The sequence below is a fragment of the Pan troglodytes genome, chromosome 21 (genome assembly GCF_028858775.2).
Source record: "Pan troglodytes isolate AG18354 chromosome 21, NHGRI_mPanTro3-v2.0_pri, whole genome shotgun sequence".
Lineage (NCBI taxonomy): Eukaryota > Metazoa > Chordata > Mammalia > Primates > Hominidae > Pan > Pan troglodytes.
This window is the reverse complement of record NC_072419.2, coordinates 50819820-50840391: the sequence shown is the minus strand read 5'-3', so window position 1 is coordinate 50840391 and position 20572 is coordinate 50819820. Positions and strand designations below refer to the sequence as shown.

Here is a 20572-nt window from a genome sequence, read left to right as displayed (position 1 = left end):
GATTTGAGGTTCAGCATCACTTGACTGGGTGACAGGAAATAATGCTGAGGCTTGGTTTGACATGGCAGCTCCAGGGTTCATCACAGGGGTTTCAAAATGATGAGTTCAAAGATAACTTCTGGTTCCTCATGCAAATGCCATCCTATGTCTGAGGGGGCAGATGCCTGTGTACATTGGCTGACATTCTCTTTCTGGAAATTGAGAGCAGCTAATCCTAAGCATGTATTTTTGTACTAACTAAGTGCTTTATGAGCCCTATCTCATTTCATCCGCATGGCACCCCTTTGAGGTCAGTATGACTGTGACCCCCCACTTGACAGAAAGAGAAGTAGGTTCTATAAGGTGAGGTGATCAGTCCAGGATCTCCCAGCTAGGAGGCGGTGAAAGCAGAGCTCTTACCTGCTATCCCTTTCCAATTTCTCACTGAACTCGAGAGCTCTCACCTGCTGTCCCTTTCCAATTTCTCACTGAACTCGAGAGCTCTCACCTGCTATCTCTTTCCAATTTGTCACTGAACTCTAGAGCTCTTACCTGCTATTCCTTTCCAATTTCTCACTGAACTCGAGAGCTCTTACCTGCTACCCCTTTCCAATTTCTCACTGCCCTCTAGATTGTCTAAATCGAAAGAAACGGTGGACACCAACCAGATGCAGGGCTGCAAATTCCCACAGGGGCCAGGGGCCAGGCAGGAGACTAGAGGGCACAAGTGATGGTGCAGGGGAATGCGCAAATGGTAATGAACTGGAGAACACACCTGCCTAAAGGCATTCAAATTAAAACCAAAACACCACTCTGACTTCTGACTAGAGTTCACTTGTCATCATTTAACAGATAGAGCAACTGAGATCCAGGGAGGTGATATGAAAAAGGCACTGCAGTATGGTGAAATATTCAAGGGCTTCGGGGACAACCAGTTCTCATTGGGAACTCAAGCTCTAGCCCCTGCCAGCTGTGAGACTCTGGGCAATCCACTGCACCTCTCTGTGCCTTTCTTAGGTGTAAAATGGAGATGATCTCTGTCTCACATCATTGCTGTGAAGGTTAAGAGAAGTCAGCATATGCAAGATGCCCAGCCCTGTGTGTGATATTTATTTCAGGAAGATACCAAAGCCAAATGAGATCTCTGGACACATCTTTTCCACAACCTACCTCCACTCCCAAGATGCCCTAAACTCACTGCCGGGAGTGACTGAGGTGGGAGAGATCAGCAAACACACACTGATAACAGCAGCAACTTTGACACACAAAACAAGAACTGAAAGCCACCCTCATCTGGTACATGAAGGCCTACCTAGTTGAGGAGTGTGAGGCATTCCACATTTCCACTCTCCACTTCCTGGCAGGGACCACAAAGTCTAGGTACCTTCCTTCCAGAACATCACCTCCTCACCACCACCTTAGGAAAAAGGATGCCTTTTTTGATTACCCCAAATCTCAAGATCCCAGCGGGGCTGGGATGAAGCAGAGGATGCCCTGGCCTTCCCACTGCCCATGCCCATGGGTGGGTCCATGGCAGCAACAGTCCACCTTCATGGGATGAAATGCTGGGGAAGACTGCAGCTTTAGAAGTGCCAAGAGACCCCATCTCTACTAAAAATACAAAAATTAGCTGGGCGTGGTGGCAGGCGCCTGTAATCCCAGCTATTCGAGGGGCTGAGGCAGGAGAATCCCTTGAACAAAAACGGGAGGTGGAAGCTGCAGTGAGCCAAGATTGCACCACTGCACTCCAGCCTGGGAGACAGAGTGAGACTCCGTCTCAAAAAAAAAAAAAAAAAAAGAAGTGCCAAGGGCCTTTGAGAACCCTCTTATTAACTAGGACCTTAATTCAAACAAATAGTTTCTAAATACCACAACTTCCTGAGGATTAGGGTCTCTGATGCCCTTAAAGAAAACAAAACAAACAAACAAAAACAAAACAAAACAAAGCAAAAACCTTAATTTGTCAAGACCCGGCACCTTGGAAACTCAAAATTCAAGATCTGACGTCTTTTGCTTTTTTTTTTTTTTTTTTTGCACTCTGGCTGTGGCTATCCTTCCCTTGTGGCAGGAGAGGGTGGCTCTATGTTAAATGATGAAAGAGGGGCAAATAGAGGGATTTTCCCCCTTCTTCTCCCTCTTTCTTGCCAAATGAGGAACTAGGATGGCGGGCTTTAAGTTTAAATTAAGTTGTGTCTCCTTTGTACCTATGTGCCAGGCTTTCTACTAGGCAGTGGGGCATAGTGATGGGCTAGACAGACACGCAGAGAAGGTGCAGATGGTCTAGTGGAGACATGGGGAATTGAAGTTATGCCAGTAATTATGTAAATACAGTTTAGTTCAGGATAATATGAAAACATATAAGTAGATGGTTGTCCTCAGTCAATGGGGTTAGGGAATAATACTGACCATCTAGTGCTCTGTAAAGGGTTGAGCATAACATAGTGCCTAGTGCTTAAGAGATACTCAATAATGCCAATTCCTTCTTTCCTCTCTCCCCAAGTGTACGTGCTAGTGTATGCGTGTGCACATACAGTTACCACTGAGACTTTTTCTTTCTCTTTCTTCAAGAACGCCTAATCTGAAAAAGACCCATAAAAACTCAGAAGTAACTTAATGTTGCCTGTTTTATGTCTTCTTTTAACTGTCCTACAGGCACCCGTTTTTAGCTACTCTGGGAAACTGAAAACCTAGGGTACTTTGCTCCTAAAGCCATAAGGGCCCAATACAAAGGGAAAAGAAATATGGACAGTTCATTTCATACTGAATTTGGAAATACAGAGATCATCTAGTTTTGTCCCCTCATTAGGTACAAATAAAGAAACAAGACCCAGAGAGTGTGAAACACTTGCCCAAGGTGACAGTTTCCTTGGGTGACCCTTCTAATATATGGTAGCTTTTTGTTAAAGCTGAAATCTTCCCGTTAGCTGTAACTTTTCAAATATACTTAACCTGCTAAGAGGGGACACCTCCCCTGTTAGCACACTGCAAGCCATCTCAAGCCACCTAGGAATCCTCAGTTCAGGGACCCACCAAGTAAGGGACCTGGGTACAGCAAGGGCCCCCTCTTTCCCTCTCTACAGAGTAGCTTGCTTAGTTTCAAACCCTGAAAACAGATACCAACAAATAAAATGCCTAAAGGCTTACATGTCCTGTTTATATTCCAGGCATAAACAGCAAATTTTTAAAAGGAAGCAATAAAAAGATCGCAAACCCAAGGTTAAAGATTTCCAACCCCTTTCCATCTTGGAGTTTTCCACACAGCTGCTGCAGCACTGGGTTTATATGTGGTAAATTCATGGAGTCTGACCATATCTGTAACTGAAATTTAACACAACAACCATGTTCCTGAGGGGGAAGATAATAGGGAATTTTCACTACTTTTGGAGACTTTTCTTTCTAGAATGTTTAAAAATTATTATACCACCTTTGTAATCAGAAAAAAAGAAAGGGTTTTACAAACACGAATTTCTTAGGGAAGATTTATTTCTTCACCTATATTTGGAGCAAGGAGCTGCTTTTAAAGCTCTGAATACTCTGTCAAAGTTCTTTGAGTAAAAATGAAACAGCATCTGAATGGAGCCCATTTGTGAGACTGGAGGCTCCGACTAGCCTTAGGCAGTTTCAGACAAGGCCATAATTTTCAGAGCAAGCTCACATATATCATTATATAAAAATAGACATTTTGTGGCCAACAGGCTGGAAAGCAAGCTCTCCAGAGAGCTCTGCCTCCAAGCTCTGCTTCTCCCTGGGGGTGTTGGGCAGGGGAGGAGAGTAAAGTTCTACTTACAAGACCAAAGTTTCCTCAAAATCCAGTGGTCCTCAGTCAGAAGCGGAGGCAGAATTTAAGAAACCAGGATTCAAGGTTAGCAGTCCAGACCTGTGGTGCAGGCAGGATTCTCACTTTACCCTCCTCTCTGTCTCTTCCCCGTGTCTCCTAAATGAAAAGCACTTTGAGGTTTTAGTGGGTGTTTCCCATGTCTCGGGCCAAGTAAGTCCCCATTTGTTGTAATCCAATGCTCAGCCTGATGATGTCAACCACACAACTCACTCACTCAGTTTCCACCTCTCTGTCCACGGGAGAGATCCATTTCCTTTGGACAATGAGCCAGGGGGCTGTAACTGCATCCCAGGCCACCATGCTTGCCTAATATCCTTCCTTCAATTTTCAACCCTGCAGCTTTAGTGACAAAAGGCTTCCTATCCACTCACTGAGCCAGGGTTCCTGGGTAAATTCCTTTGCTTCTTAGTGGGTTGTCTGCTTTCCTGTGTGTTTAATTCCTTTCTTTGGTATATAATATACTAGTTAGGGTGGAGATCTTCACCCCACCCCACACCCATCTCTTTCTTCCTGCCCAATTTTCCAAGTTGTTTCATTTCTCCCAGGTCTCCTAGGTACCTGCTGGGCACAGTACATGAGTTTGTCCTTCATGTAGGGGAGGTGATGTGTGCCCCCGGGGAAGGCTTGGAAACAGCACTGGTCTGTCCCCTGGGAAACTGGGTTCCAGTCTTGGTCAGGCCTTCAACTGAATGAATGACCTCAAGCAAGTCACATCCCTCTCTGGACCTCAGTTTCCCTATCAACAAAATGCTGGCTTTGGTGCTTTCCACTTCTGAGATTCAATGAGTAAAAATCAGTGACTGGGGAACTTATAAACAAATGCATTATAGAGCATTTTACTACAAGCTACCCAACTACATGCTTGAGGGAAGGAAGAACCCTGGAGAAGTCAGAGGCCACTGCCCAAGATGCCAGGCTCAGCTGGGCACCTTTAACCCCCTTTATGAAGGAGATGAACAGATTCTCTGGGAGTAAAACCAAAAGAATTCACTGAACAAGTCCTTAGGGACATGAAAAGCAGCAGCATAAACTACAAGATAAGACAAACAAGTAACAGGCTATAAGTGTCCTTAGGGACCAACATGGAACAGCAGTGGTTACGAGAGATCATTTCTTGCATTTGGAGAGTGCTTGATGGTAAAGACAAAGAACATCTCTCTACTTTCGTGTACAATGGGAAGCGAGTGACATGCATAGTGGTTAGGAACATCATTTGGGAGCCACAGATGTGGATCTGAGTCCTGTCTGACTTAATTTCTCTGAACTTCAGCTTTTTTAACTGTCAAGTGGGATACTAGTGCCTCTGTTTTAGGATTGTGAGAATTAAAAAACACATGTAAGGAAACAAAGTATTTGGTACATACTAAGTATTGAATAAATGTTTGCTCTCGTTGTACATAATCTCATTTGATTCTCATAACATCCTTAGGAGAATTAGATAAGTGCTATGAGGCTACATTATTAATCTCTCCTTCCTGGATAAGAAGACATATACAGAGAAGTTAGGTGACATGCCCAAGGTCACACAGCTCAAAACGAAAGGGACAGAATTAGAAATGAAGCCTCAACTCCTAACTAGGTCAGCACACATGCCACACACATGCCAATGCCAATGCCATTTCTCAAAGTGGTTGCCGCAGCCAGCCTGGGAAAGGAAACACTCAGGCCACTAGGTCAGAGAGGCTGCTTTCCTTGCTTTGCTACCCAAATCCTGTGTGGCCTGAAGCAAGACTGGGCTTCAACTAACTCTCTCAAAAGGAGCAGATCTGATCTGTTTCAATGCCACTTTGATGGTGATGGGAAGGTAGGACCGGAGCTTTACTGGGAAAGCGGCTCTCTATAGGTAAGGAAGAGGCTGTGGTAATTTGTGGTTTAACAAGAATTTTTATTAGTTCTCAGAAAACACAGATGCTTATCAGAAAACATCCAAGAAAACAGGCTACATTAGGAGGGAGTTTGTCAATCTGAAGGCTTTTCAATAATGTGACATAGGACTGCTGTGGAATAAAAACCACACCAGCCTGGCCGGGCGCGGTGGCTCACACCTGTAATCCTAGCACTTTGGGAGGCCGAGGTGGGTGGATTGCCTGAGCTCAGGAGTTTGAGACCAGCTTGGGCAACACGGTGAAACTCCATCTCTACTAAAATACAAAAAAAATTAGTCAGGCGTGGTGGCGTGTTCCTGTAGTCCCAGCTACTTGGGAGGCTGAGGCAGAAGAATTGCTTGAACCCAGGAGATGGAGGTTGCAGTGAGCCGAGATTGCACCACTGCACTCCAGCTTGGGCGACAGTGAGACTCCGTCTTTAAAAAAAAAAACAAAAAACAAAAAACAAAAACACCAGCCTGGTAACCCACAGAGAGCAGCCGTTCACAGCTCAGAGAGATGTGGGCTTCCTTCTGGTCCCTAGACCTTCTTGCTGTGCCTTGGTTTCCCAGTGTAAAATGAGAAGAATAACAGCCTTACTCTCCAAGGTTCTTGTGTGGGTTATGTGCCTGGCACATACTATACATTGAAAAATATTTGAATACTTCTTGTCTAATTCTGACCATTTCATCATCCTTTGCCCTAATGGTGATGTGACAATGAAAGAAAGTCAGAGATTGGTCGGGAAGTCAAAAGGGTCCTGTATTTCTCCAGAATGTCACGATGAGTAACGAACAAAAGCCCACCCAGAGCTGTCAGGCCTGTTCTCAGCAGCAACACTCAGTTTGGAGGGACTGGAGGTCGGGGCTATTGTTTGGCTGAGCCTTTATTCTAGAAGACTGAGTAGGCGTCAGGAAATGAGGCTGGGCTCTTGAAGATGGGTGCTTTGAATCATGTTTTGTTACTTGAACAAAAATAATAGTAAGGAGCCCATTCATAAAAACAACATCATTTTCTTCAACAACATGTACTCTGTATCACTTCCCTTGTGAACGGAATAATTCTACGTCTGTGACAGAATCCCGGAAGACAGAACCATAGCAACACTGGCACATTCATTTCTTCTTATAACTGACAATACTGGACACACTTATGTGGGCTGGGGCCAAGCTGTGCACTGAGCACTCTATAAACACCACTTCATGTCATCCTCACAATAATCGGGTGCAGGAGACATTATTAATATTCACATCTTACAGCTGTAGCAACAGATGCATGGTGAGCCAACCAACCTGCTCAAAGGCTCACGGGAGCAAGGGGCAGAGCCTGCACTCTAACTAGGGACCATGTGGTGCCAGTCCTGAATCCACAACCCCCTTGCACTACCACCTCTTAAAGGGCTTCCCTTCAGGAAACTTGGCTGTTTTTCACAGACAGCAGTATCAGCTCCATTTGAGGATGAAGGAAACTTTGGCTGTTTAATTCCACCCTTTACCCCCAGTTTAGAAGGGGTCTCTCCTTCCTCTGAATTTCCTTAGTATGCTCTGTTTCTCTCTTAAGAAACATACCCTTTTCTCTGTTGACACATATTTAGTTGGGGGCAGGTCTTTTTTCTCTGCCAGAATCCTAACTTTTTAAGGAAAAGATCTGTGTCTAATTTAGCAGCATTTTGTACATATTATGAGATACTTATTAAAATAAGGAAATCCATAAACAAACCCCAAAACTATTATTGGATATTTACCATATGCCAGGTAATATTCTGTTTATTTTATTTATTTATGTTGTAGAGACGGGGGTCTCACCATACGCCCAGGCTGGTTTTGAACTCCTGATCTCAAGTGATCTGCCTGCCTTGGCCTCCCAAAGTGTTGGGATTACAGGTGTGAGCCACCGTGCCTGGTCGTATTCTAACTGCTTTATATAAATTACCTCATTTAACCCCATAAGGATCTCTATGAGGTAGGTATAATTATTATCCCTGCTTGACACATGAGAAAATCACAGGCACAGATTGATTAATTTGTTAGGCAGTGTTAGTCCGTTTGCATTGCTATAAAGGAATACCTGAGGCTGAATAATTTATGATGAAAAGAGGTTTATTTGGCTCACAGTTCTGCAGACTGTATAAGAAGCATGGCACCAGCATCTGCTTCTGGTGAGGCCTTAGGAAGCTTTTAGACATGGTAGAGGGAAAGGAGAGCCAGAATGTTGCATGGCAAGATGGAGAGCAAGTGTGAGAGGGAGAAGTGCCAGGTTCTTTTTAAACAACCAGGGCCAGGTACGGTGGCTGACGCCTGTAATCCCAGCACTTTGGGAGGCCAAGGCAGGCAGATCACCTGAGGTCAGGAGTTCAAGACAGCCTGGCCAACATGGTGAAACACCGTCTCTACTAAAAATACAAAAATTAGCTGGGCATGGTGGTGCACACATTAGTCCCTTGCATTTTTTTTTTTTTTTTTTTTTTTTTTTTTGAGATGGAGTCTCAGGCTGGAGTACAGTGGTGCAATCTCGGCTCACTGCAAGCTCCGCCTCCCAGGTTCACGCCATTCTCCTGCCTCAGCCTCCCGAGTAACTGGGACTACAGGCGCCCACCACCATGCCCGGCTAATTTTTTTGTATGCTTAGTAGAGATGGGGTTTCACCGTGTTAACCAGGATGGTCTCGATCTCCCGACCTCGTGATCCACCCACCTTGGCCTCCCAAAGTGCTGGGATTACAGGAATGAGCCACCATGCCCGGCCAAAATAATTTTTTTTAATTAAAAAATAACCAGTTCTCACTTGAACTAACCGAACAAGAACTCACTCATTACAGCAGGGAGGGGATCACGCCATTCATGAGAGATCTGTACCCATAACCCACACACCTCCCACCAGGGCCCACTTCCAACACTGGGGTTCACATTTCAACATGACATCCAACAGCTATCCACCAATATAGTTAGACATCCAAACTATATCAGCTAGCAACTGACGGATATCTATTGAAGGAGTATATGAATAAAGAAATTCTGGCCACCACTACCCACTTTCTAGTCCACACAGCTGCTGTACAGTGCAATCGCTCATCACCCATCAAAGGCAGGTTTCAGCTGTCATACCATTTCCAACTCACTTATTCACTGTGCCATGCAGTTAGAAGGTCCATGCTTTTTCTAGACAATTAACTGAGAAGTATATTGATTGAGATTTGTGAATAAAAGTAGATTTTGTTTTCTTCCAATTATAATCATAATTGCTTATTGTAAAAAGATAAGAAAATACAGAAGAACAGGAAAAAAGAAAGGAGAACAATACATCGTCTCACCACAATCCTGGTGTAAGGCCCCAGAGAAGGAACCACACTTACACTTAAAACAATGTTCTTGGTCAAGCGCGGTGGCTGACGCTTGTAATCCCAGCACTTTGGGAGGCTGAGGCGAGCAGGTCACTTGAGGTCAGGAGTTCGAGACCAGCCTGGCCAACATGGTGAAACCCTGTCTCTACTAAAAAAAACACAAAAAAATTAGCTGGGCATGGTGGTGCACACCTGTAGTCCCAGCTACTCAGGAGGCTCCCAGCTACTCGGGAGGCTGAGGCAGGAGAATTGCTTGAACCTGGGAGGCAGAGGTTGCAGTGAGCTGAGATCATGCCACAGCATTCCAGCCTGGGTGACAGAATGATAATCTGTCTCAAAAAAAAAACCACACACACATACACACAATGTTTTGAAATCAGAAACTTAAGTCATTTTTGGGGGATGGGGAATCAAACCCACGAAAGATGACTAAGACATTGCTCAACGTATTTTTTTGGTTTTGGAGTACACGTGGCTGCTTTTTCTTCAGGGTTCGATGTCCTGAGGATCCACTTTGTGGTCCCCTTTGGACTGCTGATTTGGTGTGTCTGAAGGAGAGCCAGAAGGAGAAGAGAAGCCTGACCCCAGTGATTATGTGGCTAGAAACTGGATAGGTTCGCAGGATATCACATTCTCCCCTCCCTGCCTTTTTTCAAACCACTTCCCACCAGCTTGAGATAAGTTTCCAACTACAGCTGTTTTGGGAGAGATGGACCTTCACTTAAACAGTGACCTTAACTTTAAACAGTCTTGGACTCATTGATTTTTGCAGCTGAAAGGAGCATGTGGTCTCCTCATTTTAGGGGTAAGGAATGCCAGATCCAGAGAAGGCAAGGGACTATCCTGAGGTAGTACAGCCTGGTGCTCCAACAGGAGAAGGTTTGAGGCTCTCACTTGCTACTCTCTATTGGTCTCAGACTCTCACTTGCTACTGCACTTTGACATACAAATTTGAAGGGCTCTTCCCTCTTATTTTGGTTAACTCCTACTCAGCCATCAGATTTCAGATTAAATGTCACTTCCCTAGGGCGCCCTTTTCTCTGAGCCACGTTAGCTCCCCCTGCTGTACTGGTCTCATGGTACTCCTATGTCTCTTCTTATAACCCTTAACATATTTATAAGTACACGTTCCATGTGTTTCCCCACCAGACTGTAAGCTCCACAAGGTCAACAGTATGTCTCCCTGGTTCACTGAACACATCTATCCCAAGTGCCTAGAAGAGTGCCTGGCATAAAATAGGAAACTCAATAAATATTTTCTAAACACACACACACACACACACACACACACACACACACACTCTACTTAGTCCAGTCTATGGTAAAACATTAACATACTTTTTGTAAAAAGCACCACGTCTTCTGAACTACAAATTGGGCCTTTTTGCTGAAGGAAGGATCATTAGAGAACAAGGGATTTCATTTCAAATAATTTCCGGAAGAGAGAAAAAGTTCAGAGAGGTATGACAACAGAAGCTGAAGTTTGGAGCACAAGGACAAGAAAGCACCATTGGAAATGAGAGAGACAAGGAATGGTGTGGGACCCCAGGGAGGCTCTGAACCTGAAGACAGCAGGCGTCGAGAAGATTCAGAAGGGCCAAAAAATTAAGGGATCCACTGAAGGTCCTGTGCCAGCCAGCTCCTCTATCCCATACCTGCAGCACACAGAGGGCCCAAAAGCTCTGCAGAACCACAGCCAAAGACAGGAGGCCTCTTTAAATAAATTGAATGAACTGCCTAGGATTGATCGAGGGCTTCTAGTAAGAGACTGGCCTCCTTATGCTAACATGTGAAGGGCCCTCAGTCTAACTGCTGCTCCTGCTCATGTGCCCTAAAGCATCTTCCACTTAGTACCTTAGTACCCTTCCAGTACCCAGCAGCTTCCCAGGCAGGGCAGAGGCCTATGGGACAAACAGATGAACTGAGACCTATCCCCTTAAAGAAGTCTTTTATTATTGATTGTGAATGGCCAAATAAAGCATGACAGGATGTCTGATCAAAACCAGCTGCATGACAGGAGTTTGAGACCAGCCTGGCCAACATGGCAAAACCCCATCTCTACTAAAAATACAAAAATTGGCTGGGCGTGGTGGCAGGTGCCTGTAATCTCAGCTACTCCGGAGGCAGAGGCAGGAGCATCGTTTGAACCCAGGATGCAGAAGTTGCAGTGAGCTGAGATCATGCCATTGCACTCCAGCATGGGTGACGGCCAGCCTCCGTCTCAAAAATAAAAATACAAAAATTAGCCAGGCATGGTGGCGCATGCCTGTAATCCCAGCTACTTGGGAGGCTGAGGCAGGAGAACTACTTGAACCTTGGGAGGTGGAGGTTGCAGTGAGCTGAGATGGTGCCACTGCACTCTAGCCTGGGCAACAGAGCGAGACTGTCTCAAAAACAAACAAAAAACTGATGAGTCAAGAAAAAGCAGTATGGTAATGTGAGGTCCTTGTTTGGATCTGACTAGAACTAAAAAAATAACTTATGAGTTAAATGGAGACCACTGCTAATAATAAAGGATTATTAATTATTTTATGTGTGATAGTGTGGTTATATTTTTAAAAGGAGTCCTTATTCTCTTAAAAGTACATGCTAGGCTGGGCACGGTAGCTCACGCCTGTAATCTCAACACTTTGGGAGGCCAAGGCAGGTAGATCACCTGAGGTCAGGAGTTCGAGACCAGCCTAATATGGTGAAACCCTGTCTCTACTAAAAATAAAAAAATTAGCTGGGCATGGTGGCGTGTGCCTGTAGTCCCACCTGCCTGGGAGGCTGAGACAGGAGAACTGCTTGAACCAGGGAGGTGGAGGTAGCAGTGAGCCAAGATTGTACCACTGCACTCCAGCCTGGGTGACAGGCGACATTGCAAAAACAAAAACAAAAACAAAAAAAAATGCTGAAGTAATTACTGATAAAATGATGTCTAGAATTTACTCCAAAATAATCTAGTGGCAGGGGAAAATGGCTACCAGCATAGATGAAACAAGACTGGTCATGGGTTTTTGATTTTTGAAGCCGGGTAATGGGTGGTACATGAGGATTCATTATACTATTCTTTCTAGTTTTGTACATGTTTCAAAATTTCTGTAATACAATTAAAAAAAACCATATCTCGATAAGCATATTATTTAGATATAGAGAGATAAATGCTAGATCAAATGCCTAAAAGGATCAAAAGTATATGCCCTTGGGAGCAGGATAGGAGAAAGGGTAAAGAAAGGGTGGGGGCAGGGAACAGATGGTTTTTATTACAAATCTTTTATGATATTTGACCTTAAAAAGACTAAGGCAAACTATGTGCATGTACCTTTCTGACAAAAACAAAATTCATTTAAAAAAGGAAATGGGAGTAACATTATTTAGAGAAATAGAAGTAACCACCAAAAGAAGTAAAAGCAGAAAAATAAAATGGCTGCCTCAGGGTGAGGGGTAAGCAGGAGACAGATGCCTTTCTAGACTCAGAGATTTTTTAAAAAGTCATATTCATGTATTACTTGGATTTTTTAAAGTTAGCTATTATTATCAGTTGCTACTATCAGTTACTAGCAGGGCCTTTTGCTAATCTCTACATCTATAAACTGAATACTTCCTTAGGTTTAGAATCCTAAATCACCCAGAGTGAATATATCCACATTAAGTGTAATAATAACAATTATTGCTATTAAACTATTGTTTGCCATTTGTCAGTGCTTTACATATGTTATTTCTAATCCTTCTAACACTCCTGCCAGGCAAGTATAGATGTTCCCATTTTACAGATGAAAAGGTTGAGGCTGAGAGACATTAGCCACTTGCTTGAGGTCACAGTGTGGGCGAGGCCTGTGAGACTCAAACACCAAGCTCCTTCCATTACCCTACTTCTCCTTTGCATTCCATTTGTTCGGTATAGTCCAGAAAGTACCTTTACATAAATTTTCTCATCAACCCCAAGAAACAGGAGGGACATGACTATCTTTACTTGACAAATGAAGAAATCAAAGCTAGGAAAAGTTACGTAACTTGCGCAAGAATCCAGGCTCCTGATCCTTAATCTAGTACTCCTTCTACCATTCCTTATGTCCTCTCAACAACAAAATGTTAAATTAGTCATAATCTCCTCATAGGCATTTGACATAAGAGTCACTGCACATGAATGCAGCAATGCAGCTAAAGCAGGAATTTTAAAAAGAGAGAGAGGGGGAGACATTTTTTCCAAAGGAAATATACTAATAAACCATGGACTGTCCTCAGTTGCTCTAATGACAGCATGTTGCTGGAGTCCTCAAAGGGACTCTTGAAATGTCAGCAGCCTGCCTGCCTGGCACAGAGCAGATGAGTTGCTGGCACAGGCAGCCTGCAGCAGTTCTGACAACCAGTGCCACTCTACTTAGTTCCAAAGAAAGAAATGAGCCATGCGTGCCTCTGCCCTGAAAAAAGAACTTCTGTGCTTCCTAAATCTACTTCAGTCAACAGCCATGGGGCCCCAGGGCTTTTTAATAGTTGCCAGGAATCTTCTTAGATCAGCGCTACTCATCAGAGCAGAGGCAAGTTTATGAAACTGTACATCAGGTTGCATAGGGGTGGGAGCCAAACGTGGGATAACTAAAGAGGGTGAACATGTGACCCTTGGTCATCTCAAGTCAGGGTAGCTGAAGCTCTCCCCACAAGAGAAGCAGCCCAAAATTTGGGCACAAGAGCCTTGAGCTTGGTGTGAGATGCTCCTCAGTCTGTGCTGGCATCTGAACAATGGCCAAGCAGCAGTTAGGGAGAAGAGGCTGTTTACTTGAGTTCAAACTATTTATAGCCCAGCAATCTGCACATATTTGGATGACAAATCTCTGGGCTTCAAGTAAGTGGTGCTTTGCTCCTGGACAATTTCATCAAACACACTCCCTCCTCCCCACGCCACCCCCAGTCCCCCTCACTAACACATGTTGCCCTCAGGATGTTTTATTTAAGTTGCTGAATTTTAAAAGATTATAAAAAGAAACCACATTTTAAGAGCAAGTGACTTTTAATCCATTTATTTCCAAGTTTGAACTACATATTTTCTTTAAGGCTTGAATCAGAAATTGAATTATAATACATATATATTCTATAAAAATATATATTTGCCCCATACATGAACAAAACAGTAACTGAATGATGTCTATAATTTAACACGTATATTGACCTGGCGTGGTGGCTCACGCCTGTAATCCCAGCATTTTGGGAGTCTGAGGTGGGTGGATCACTTGAGGTCAGGAGTTGGAGACCAGCCTGACCAACATGGTGAAACACCGTGTCTACTAAAAACACAAAAAAATTAGCTGGGTGTGGTGGTGGGCACCTGTAATCCCGGCTACTGGGGAGGCTGAGGCAGGAGAATTGCTTGAACCTGGGAGGCAGAGGTTGTAATGAGCTGAGATTGTGCCACTGCACCCCAGCCTGGGCAACAGAGCGAGACTCGGTCTCAAAACAAACAAACAAAAACATGTATATTGTCGTAAAGATGCTGAGGCCTGCTCAAGCCCTACAAAGAGAACGTTTCTACGATGATTAAAGGCTTTCAGAACAGATCCACAATGTGTAATCATATACACGTTACAAACAAGAGGTGTTATTACCTATGGAAGCAATGGTAGTGTACAGTGTTCACCAATGCCCATTGCCCCCATTGCATGCCATACAGGAAAAAGGCTCAACTGTAACAAACATATGTGCAGAGCCTTCTGCACAGTTTTAACTCACAGAATGTGTTACAGCCTTAACAATGAATTTGTTTGGAAAAACCAGTCTACCCTAAAAGCTGCCTTGTTTTTATAGCAAAAGCATTGCTGTTCTGAATCTTGCATCTCCCCTGACCCAGGCACTGCCTAATTCTAAAGAAGAAAAAGTGCTTGTTCGTTAACATGCATGTTGGCAGCTTCCAGTCCTACAATGTAGGCAGGATGTGGTGTAAAGAAAAAGGCCAGTAAAGTGAAGACAAAGGTTTATAGTATAATGGATGATGGTAGACAATTAACACAGGGAGAGGAAATAGAAGAGATTCCTAAAAGGGACTTACACATTTTCTTATCTTTTCCCTCTGCCAGTAAAGCTCATTAGAAGGTCCCTAAGACAATCTTTGAACAACCCCACTTTTTTTTAACATTAGGAAAAAAGTTCTGGTCATGGTAAAGAAAAAGAGGCATGTCTATACATAGAATGCAAATTATTTAAAAATTTTTTCAGGTCATTTTGTCATTATTATTATTATTATTATTATTATTATTTGAGTCTCTCTATCGCATAGGCTGTAGTGAGAGCACGATCTCAGCTCACTGCAACCTCCGCCTCCTGGGTTTAAGCAATTCTCCTGCCTCAGCCTCCCAAGTAGCTGGGATTACAGGCCTGCACCACCACATCCGGTTAATTTTTGTATTTTTAGTATAGATGGGGTTTCACCATGTTGGCCAGGCTGGTCTCGAACTCCTGGCTTCAAGTGATCCACTCGCCTCGGCCTCCCAAAGTGCTGGAATTACAGGCGTGAGCCACGGTGCCTGGCCTAATGCATGTAATGTTTGATCCCATGTTTTTATTTCTAGGAATTTTTGAATTATAAAACTATCCTTATCACTGAGACCTTAGCTGAGATGTCACTTCTTCAGAAAAACTTTCCCAAGCCACCCAACCTAAAATAACCACCCATCTACCTATCATGTCACTTTCTGTTAAGCGTCCATACAGCACCACTTTTTTTGTTGTTCATTCATTTCTTTACTGCCTTTCACTGCTGCCTCCTCCTGTCCCACATTAAAATATCAGTTCTATGAGATGAGGGGCCTGGTCTGTCTTGGACACCATTCTTCCTAGGTGCTGCACACTAGCCAGGGACATTGCAGCAGCATCTCATTTAATCTTCACAGCCATATGAGGTTTCTGTTATCCTTCCATTTTAGAGATAGGTAAACTGATGTACAGTTTCATTTTAGTGAGTGGCCAGTAAGTGGCAGTCAGAATCTAAATACTGGTATGTATGACGACAAAGTCCACACTCTAAACTACCTCCCTCAAGATGATACAAAAGTTTAAATAGTTTAAATGTGCACACTTTTTAAACCAAACCATCCTAGTTGTGGAAATGTATTAAATGGAGATGATCACACAAGAACACATAATTAGATACATCTTATTTATTGCATACAACTTATCATAGGAAATACTGGAAATGTTTAGGCAAGTCACCAGTTAGCCATAAGGTTCAAGTTTACGTTTTGGTAAACAAGGGCCCCCATCTCAGACACTATGAGGATTTAATGAGACTATCCATAGTACCTGGCTCACAGTCCATGTTTTGTTGTTACTGATATATTTATTGATTCATTCGAGACAGGGTCTTGCACTGTAACTCAGGCAGGAGTGCAGTGATATCATCATAGCTCGCTGTAACCTCAAACTCCTAGTCTCAAGTGATTCTCCCACAACTCAGCCTCTGGAATAACTAGGACTACAGGCATGCACCACCATTCCTGGCTAATTTTTTTCATTTTCTGTGGAGACAGGGTCTCACTATGTCGCCAGGCTGGTCTCAAACTTCTGGTCTCAAGTAATCCTCATGCCTTGGCCTCCCACAGTGCTGGGATTACAGGCGTGAGCCACTGAGCCCAGCCTACATTTAAATCTCTAAAAGGATATACAATACACCAAATTGTATATCTCTGGACAGCAGGATTACACGGGGAGTGTGCGATATGGCAAGGCTCACACCTATAATCCCAGCTACTTGGGAGGCTGAAGCAGGAGAATCTCTTGAACTCGGGAGGCCGAGGTTGCAGTGAGCCGAGATCGCGCCACTGCACTGCAGCCTGGGCAACAAGAGTAAAACTCCACCTCAAAAAAAAAAAATAAATAAAATGACAAAATAAAATAACAAAAAAAATAAAAATTACATGTTTATGTATATTTTATTTACAGTTTTGGAAGTAACCACCACAATTACAAAAAAGCATTAAAGTAAAAAACAAACCGCTTTCAGAAGGCCTGGCTAAAGCGAGTGGGGATTTTTTTTACTTTCATCGCTATATCTTTCTGTTCTGAATGTTTATTTTTGTGTCTATGTATTAGTTTTATAATTTTTGTTAAATTGGCCAAAGAAGGAAGGTTGGTGGAACTGTGTGATCACTAACCACAATAAATAATAATGGACTGAATAATGTAAATATAAATTTCAGGAGAGAGAAAATTTAGTCTTAGCTTGACTGGAATAGGTATTCTACTAGACATGTGCCTTATCAAAGATTTCTTTTAAATGATATTTCTCAGTGCTGCAGAGATATGAGAAAATGTAGGTGAAAATGGAAAACGGTACAACATTCCTAAAGGGCAATTTGACGATATGTGCTGAAATCCTTAAAAATGTAGGGGGCACATGGGACCTCTCTGTACTTGCTGTGCAGTTTCACTGGGAACCTACAACTGGTCTAAAAAATAAAGTTTCTTAATTAAAAAATGTAAATGCTCTCTGACCCACTCATCTTACATCTAAGAATCTATCCAAAAGAAACCACTATAGATGTGTGTGCAAAGACTTGACTTAAAGTTGTTCACTTCAGCACTGTTCAGAAAACTGTAAAACTGAAAATCCTTAAAGTCCACTATTAGGCAGTGGTTAAATAAACTTTGGTAAATCTACAGAATGGAATATTACACAGTCACAATAAATGATACTATCGAAGAATATCTGATGACATTAAAAAAATAGTCACGTAAGAGCCAGGTGCAGTGGCTCACGCCTGTAATCCCAGCAATTTGGGAGGCCAAGGCAGGTGGATCACGAGGTCAGGAGTTCAAGACCAGCCTGGCCAAGATGGTGAAACGCCGTCTCTACTAAAATTACAAAAATTAGCCAGGCGCGGTGGCAGGTGCCTGTAATCTCAGCTACTCGTGAGGCTGAGGCAGGAGAATCACTTGAAACCGGGCGGCAGAGGTTGTGCCACTGTACTCCAGCCCAGGCGACAGAGTAAGACTTTGTCTCAAAAAAAAAAAAGTCTCACTTTAATGTTAAGGTGAGCCCCTATATATAGAAGGGGCTCATGTCTGTAAAACGGAAAGTAGAAAAAAATGGAAGAAACTATTAATCAGTAGCATATCAGGATGATGACACTGTGGGTAATTTTTATTTTCTTATTGGTATTTAAAATTTTTTCTATAAAATAGTATTTTACACTAAAATATAGCATTACTTCTACAAAAAGAAAAAATACGAAAAGTTATTTTTAAGTTCCTTTGGACAATACATACCAAGTGCTACAAAATGTGCATACACTGACTTATAAATGAGAGAGACATTTATATCAGAGTTATTTATTTGTTTATTTTCAGACAGGGTCTCATTCTGTCACCCAGGCTCAAGTGCAGTGGCATGATCATGGTGCAGCCTCGACCTCCCGGACTCAGGTGATCCTCCCACTTCATTTCCTTGAATAGCTGGGACTACAGGCATGCGCCACCATGCCTAGCTCATTTTGTATTTTTTTTGTGAGACGGGGGTTCACCATGTTGCCCAGGCTGATCTCAAACACCTGGGCTCAGGCGATCTGCCAGCCTCAGCCTCCCAAAGTGCTGGGATTACAGGCAGAGTTATTTATAATAGTGAAATAATAGAAATAATCAAAATATCAAACACTTTGTCTGGCCATTAAAAATGGTGAAGAGAGACATAAGCCACACTCTGTCAGCCGGGAACAGTCTCAGTCTCTAGGGCCCTGCTCCTGTTCTTAATCCTGGGCCTGGCCCAGAAGGTGTGCTGCCCAGCCTGTGCCCGGCACTGGAAGGTGCACAAGAAACACAAGCTGGACAACCTCAATGAGGAGTAGCTAGAAAAGCCATTGAAGGTGCACTGAAAGTGGGAAGAAACGAGCTCTAAGCTCTGTTCAGGGACCTCAGCCTTGAGTTACGCCACCTGATGATAGGAATGGCCAAGATGAATATGAGGATAAAGGAAAAGGAGAAGGAAAGGAGCAAAGTAGATAGCTGAAGAAAAGGAAAATAAAATAGGAGAAGAAAAATTAGGAGTTTTAGAACAGCGAGATGAAAATGAAGCAGGATTCCAAAAGGTAGAAATGCCCTGAGCAGCCTCTGAGCTCCTGAGCCAGGAGAGCCCTCCTTCAAGGAGCTTTGGTGAGACAATCACTGAGACTGAGTTCTTATGGGGCTGACCTTGCAGGATATCTGGTAGCCAGACCCTAGGGTCACAGGTGCTGCACAATGGCAGGAATAGGGTTTTCTCTAGGGAAGTCTCATGGTGTAGTTAGATGGCTTTCCCCAGCCTGCATTTCATTTGCTGCTTAACTGCCATCTAGGTAGCACTAGGATCTGTTATCTGGCCCTCTATAAGATTCTGTAAGATCCCTACTTTTTTTTAAGAAATGCTTTTCTGCTTAAACCAGCTGGAGTAGACACTTATTGTTAGTAGCACCTGAGAATCCTGACAGATTGAGTAATGGAAACCAGAAGGGAATGCAGACAAAACTCCTAAGGAAATGAAACAGATCTTGGATAATTCATGAATGGAACATGCCTATTCATGTACCTATGGGTTACAACTGATTTGTGGAACATGAAATCAATTTAGTAGACTGGGACTAGCATATTTTTATTTTTATTTATTTATTTAGAGACAGTCTTGGTCTGTCACCCAGGCTGAAGTACAGTAGTACAATCTTGGCTCACTGTAACCTCTACCTTCTGGGTTCAAGCAATTCTCCTGCCAAAGCCTCCTGAGTAGCTGGGATTACAAGTGTGCACCACCACATCCAGCTAATTTTTGTAGTTTTAGTAGAGACGGGATTTCGCCATGTTGGCCAGGCTGGTCTCGAACCCCTGGCCTTAAGTGATCTGCCTGCCTCGGCCTCCCAAAGTGCTGGAATTACAGGCATGAGCCACCATGCCCAGCTGGGACTAGCATACTTTTCAAAACATGAAACGGTATGGAATAGAATGAAAAGAAGAAAATGTTTCATTTACATATAATATATGATATGCATGCATGAGTCATAATATAAATTGTGCATCTTATTTTCAAAGTCAAAAAGTTTGAAAGAAACTGATTTACCTCACCTGCTGGACTTAAAAGGCAGAGAGAATTTAATAAGCATTACAACAGGGGCTAGTAAACTTTTTCTGCTTTTTCTGTAAGTGGATAGACAGTAAGTACTTCAGGCTTTGTGGTCTCTGTGGTAACTACTCAACTCTGCCACTATAGTGCAAAAGCAGCCACACACAATGTGTAAACAAAATGAACATAGCTGTATTCCAATAAAACTAATTATTTACAAAAACAAGTGGCAGGCTGGATTTTGCCTGCAGGCCATAGTTTCCCAATCTCTGTCTTAGAGAATGAGATGCGGGTAGTTAGTGGCATGCAATGTTGTAAGAGTTTTAAAATAATCACCTATTGGCTGGGTGTGGTGGCTCACGCCTGTAATCCCAGTGCTTTGGGAGGCAAAGGTGGGCAGATCACCTGAGGTCAGGAGTTCGAGACCAGCCTAGCCAACATGGTGAAACCCCATCTCTACAAAAATACAAAAATTAGCCGAGCATGAAGGCGGGTGCC

General features: G+C 43.2%; 1 protein-coding gene across 6 annotated transcripts in view; it reads right to left on the bottom strand.

Annotated features, from left to right (window-relative positions):
• Positions 1 to 20572, bottom strand: part of PKIG (cAMP-dependent protein kinase inhibitor gamma) — an 88339-nt gene that overhangs the window by 32535 nt on the left and 35232 nt on the right. The window contains exons 2-3 of one of the 6 annotated variants that reach the window (XM_016937972.4): positions 3767 to 3913; positions 1292 to 1396 (exon numbers count right to left, since the gene is read on the bottom strand). The exons of 3 other annotated variants lie outside the window; for them this stretch is intronic. The gene's annotated coding sequence lies outside the window, so the exon portion shown is untranslated. Of the gene's footprint in view, positions 1 to 1291; positions 1397 to 3766; positions 3920 to 20572 lie in introns of those variants that run through there. 2 more of the 6 variants (XM_016937968.4, XM_054674354.1) reach the window with 2 other exon arrangements.